Source organism: Alnus glutinosa, chromosome 9 (genome assembly GCF_958979055.1).
Source record: "Alnus glutinosa chromosome 9, dhAlnGlut1.1, whole genome shotgun sequence".
In the NCBI taxonomy this organism is placed as follows: domain Eukaryota; kingdom Viridiplantae; phylum Streptophyta; class Magnoliopsida; order Fagales; family Betulaceae; genus Alnus; species Alnus glutinosa.
Window position 1 is genome coordinate 8,820,001 of NC_084894.1, and position 4,627 is coordinate 8,824,627.

The 4,627-nt window shown below is 34.4% G+C and overlaps 1 pseudogene; it reads right to left on the minus strand.

The window, feature by feature from the left end:
• The window catches only part of LOC133876734 (uncharacterized), an 18,372-nt pseudogene extending 14,010 nt beyond the window's left edge, over positions 1-4,362 (minus strand).
• Positions 4,363-4,627: the final 265 nt, after the last annotated feature.

Here is a 4,627-nt window from a genome sequence, read left to right on the forward strand (position 1 = left end):
TCCAGAGGGTAGATAATAGAGCCAATCCTTAGCCGAATCCTTCAAAGAAAACGGAAAGGCTCTTAATTTAATTTGCTCCTTAGTTACCCCTGTGGGTTTCATACTCGTGCATACCACATGAAGCTCCTTTAAATGCTTGTGAGGATCTTCACCTGTAAGGCCATAAAAAGTGGGCAAGAGATGTATTAGTCCAGATTTTAATTCAAAAGTAGTAGTAGCATCTAAAGTAGGGAACGTTATGCATAAAGGTTGTTGATTTAAATCAGGAGCAGCAAGCTCTTTCAAAGTTCGATTTCCAGCCATGATTTCTTCCTCTTTTAAATCAGAATTGCTAGCAAATAGGAAGTCAAGAGCCAGATCGTTCTCTTCAGATTTTCTCCGAGCCTCCCTTCTCAACCTGCACAAAGTTCTTTCTATTTCTGGATCGTACTGAAAATCACTTTGGTTAGAAGATCGAGTTACAGTCATAAACAATTAAAACAAATTAGAAAAAGTCTAGAGTAATGAAAATAAATAAAACAAACAATTTTTTTTTTCTTTTTTTTTTTTTGAAAACAATAAAAGCAAAAAATTTCAAGAAGAAAAAAAAAATAAGGATCACAAGAAGCACAAAAATAAACTAGAATTACTCCCCGGCAACGGCGACAAAATTTGGTGTGCTGTCGCGAGCACCCAAAAATAAAATCTTACTTGTGAAAATATATATATAGCAGTGGAAGTAAGGGTCGATCCCACGGAGAGTAATTAGCCGAGTTTTATGCTACGTGAACAAGGATGGGGGGGGGGGGGGGGGTTTTGAGTATGAAAATAATTTTAAGAAAAATAACAAAGAAACAATTTAAAATATTAATCAAGTAAGAAAACATTGGTCTAAGTCAACCTCCACCGTCGGAATTTTACAACTGATCATCGATGCAAATATATATCAATTCATGCTTTGAATATTCACCATTGGAACTATTTTCCTATCTCTCCTTAGTCGTAGTTAATTAGAAGACAAGCGCTCTAATTAACCCTAACTACTAAACAACCTAAGACAAGCGCTATAGGTTTAATCTAGTAGCAGCCTTAAGAATTAGAGAGATCCATGAAGCGAAACAATACAAGCACAAGCGGTTGCATTTAATTTCGTCCGATGTTCTTCCTAAAATTTAATAATCGCTGAGAAGCAGCAAATCATTAAATCTTAGTTGCTTCGTAGATTGGAGGGATCAAACAATTACGGATTTGATATCCAACCTAGCAGTAGATTGCAACGAGTAATACACTAGTAGGCCTTCTAGTAATTAAACGAGACAATCATAAAAATAAACATAGAAAAACATCCGATACTCAAAACATAAATCGAACAATAAAAACAAATTAAATCTCACAGTTTTATTGATTCCGAGGCTTCCGTTTCCTTCGACCAATTATGAAAGTTTAGCCACGCAGGGCCATGACTAAAACTCAAGGAAGTTAGAGAAGATGGAAGATAGATGATGTAAGGTAGAAGGTGTGTGTTGTGTGTCATGGTTCCCCCCTTTTATACATGTTTCATCCCATATGCTAGAAACCTAGGAAATCTCCTAAAGAAAGATATTGTAACTACTATCCTAAAATAACAATACACAAATCTACTAATTAAGGAAAATATTAAACATAAAATAAAGGGTAGGATAACTAGGAAGGTGATGATTTCAATGGGGACTTTTGTTGCCATATGCTTTATCGATTCTTTCCTTGTTTAAGTCCCCACAAATCTCTTCTTTATTTTCTTGATCCTCTACACATCTCTTCCTTCCTTTTCTTCCTTTTGCTTGACTTTGTATTTATTGTTTGGCTTGGCTGGAATTGATTGGATGATTATGAAAAGTTTCAAAGTAAAGAAATTTCCATATCTGAAAACTTCCGCAATTAAACTGCATCAGAAAACTTCAAGCCCGATTTCGACCTTGATTCATCCGGTATCTCTCAAAACTCAAAACATAAAAGTTGTAGATCTTTTTCTTGGTGTTCCACAGCATCTTGAATCAGCTTAATCGGAGCTTTTATGAGAGAGTTATGACCAGATTACAAACTGATGTCAAATCTGTCCAAAATCGCCCAATTAGCTTTGTTTTGCATTTAATGCCTCAATTTGTATCCTAAATCAAAATATAAGAATAATGAGTACATTTAGGCATTAAATAAGTATAAGAGATTAAATATTAAGGGGAAAAATACGACATTTTACATTCTTATCAGATCACATGGTACTGAAAATTAACTCTTAATTTTTTTTTTTTCTTTCATTTTTTACAATAGTTAATTTTTCACTGTCACATTATTAACTTGTATGGTAATTGTATACGGAGATCGATCCTTTTCATTTCAAATGAAATTGAGAGGATCCAATTAGTGTATTTAAGAGGACCAAAATGATCCAAAAAATAAAATGATCATTTTGCCCCTCCTAAATGTACTAACCGGTTTCTCTCTACTTCAAGAGAAATGGAGAGGATCCATTTTCATCGTATACATATATGCAGTCTACAAAATAACATTACTCAAATAAAAAGAAAAAGAAAGAGGAAGGAGAAGAAAAAGAAAGCATATATTAAAATTGTTACCCTAAAATCCTTGGTGATAATTGAATAATATCCATCTTAGGGGGTCATGTCATCGAAGTAAAGGATTGGGGCAGATGAGGCGAAAGCGCCAATGGCAACATGAGGATATTTTAGCCTAAACCATGAAGCTAGCACTGAATATGTATATAACCAATGAACAGAATTAGGTTAAAACATGCACGTCCCTATCGATCTATCAGAGTATTAATTCACATATATTCTATCAAAAGAAAAGCAATTTGTGACCTACTTCCCCCATATGATCCTCCAATGACAATTACTGGAGAATATTTTGCATCTAACTTTTCCTTTACAGGAATGATGATTTCTGCATTATCTGCTATTGCTTGGGCTGAGTTGAAGAACCCGAGAGTGCTTGCGTTTCTAAGCGCTTCTTTCCTCGATCCGAATGGTATTGACTTTCCATAATATCTGCGCTGAAGAAAAAAATAATGGTTTCAGGTAAGATCGTGCATACACGATGGTTATTAACTGTTAATACCAATTAATTGTTACTTGTGTAACTACATGGGTAGGGGATGTGGTTTGCGGTATACATGCAGATGCGATTATTTGTAATATCCGCAGCCAATTCGTAAAATGCATATATCACTTAGAGATATCCACATCAGCATCATGTTTTTACTAATTGAATCCGCCCAGTTATTGCGGTTAATTATTAGCAACTATCTACATATTATGTAATGGGACTTGTAGGCCTATTTAGTCTTTTGGGTCTTCTTTAGATCTCTATTAGAGCTTATTTTAAACAATTTAAAAAATAATTTAGGTCATTTTCAGTGTTTCAGGCTTTTTTAATTTTTTTTAAAGCCCTAATCTTTAAAAAATATATTGATTTCACGCTATTTTTTTCTTTTGGCCCAAATGTTACATGAGAAAGCTACACAGCTAACCAAACCAATTAAAATATATCTTATTCCTAATCCAAAACGACATCGTTTTAGTGAATTTATTATATAAAAAAATAATATGGCAAACAAAATCGTTTTGGTATAGAGTTTAATATCAAAACATTAAAATATGCTTAAAACGGTCCAAGAACCATTTAAAATATGCGTCTTTATAAGAGGCTCAAAAAAGCAAAAAAAGAAGCTCATACCTAACTGACGGTTATTGCGGCGCAATTTGGGCATAAACTATTAACCGCCACCACATGTACCACCCTAGTTGTAAGTTAGAATTCGGGTAAACGTTAAAATTACATAATTTGAATATATGATTTTAGTAAAATAAGCAGATCTCATATATACCATAAATGAGAAATCTACAACACCCACAAATGAGAGAGAGGCAGAGAGAAAGAATGTTGACTCTGTGTGTGTCTTTGTGTGTTCATGAATACCTCTATATATAGTATGAGGGCTTTAAACTGCACGACGTTATCAATGAGAAATCCGATGATAACCACATCATCATCCAATGGTGATTCTCCACCAAAATAAACAAAAATTGGTGCCCTACTATTTGCGCCACCCTAGTACTTAGAGTTGATCATATATCTCCGCTGAAAAGTGGAGTAGCTTTCAAGCCTATAGTTGAAGTGATCGAGTGTTTGATTATAGTAAAATGTATGCAAGTCATCTGAAACGTTAACCGATGCAAATACTAGTACTGTTTCACGAGCCTTTGAAAGTGTTCTTCCAATTAGACTCAGCATGGGAATATTGTGTAGTGTTGCAGTACTGGCAGAGGTTGAGAAAATATGAAACAGGAAAGGAAGCCATTGCAATGAAAATGTTGGAGAGTTCATGGCAATAAACTGAGCACAATGTTTCTGAGATTACATAGCACGTTGTTTTATATTGAAAAGAATTGCTTATCTGATCCCTCGATTGATCCTTATGATGCTAAAAATATCTTGAAAATTCATGGGAAAAGTTATGTATAGAATGGTCCCTACCATAAGTTACGTTCAACCGTTTGACAGAAACCGTTAGATACACACATGAATCCTCACAACCAACTATCAATGGATGCGTAACATAAATGATAACTCACATCGGTTGCTAATGTTG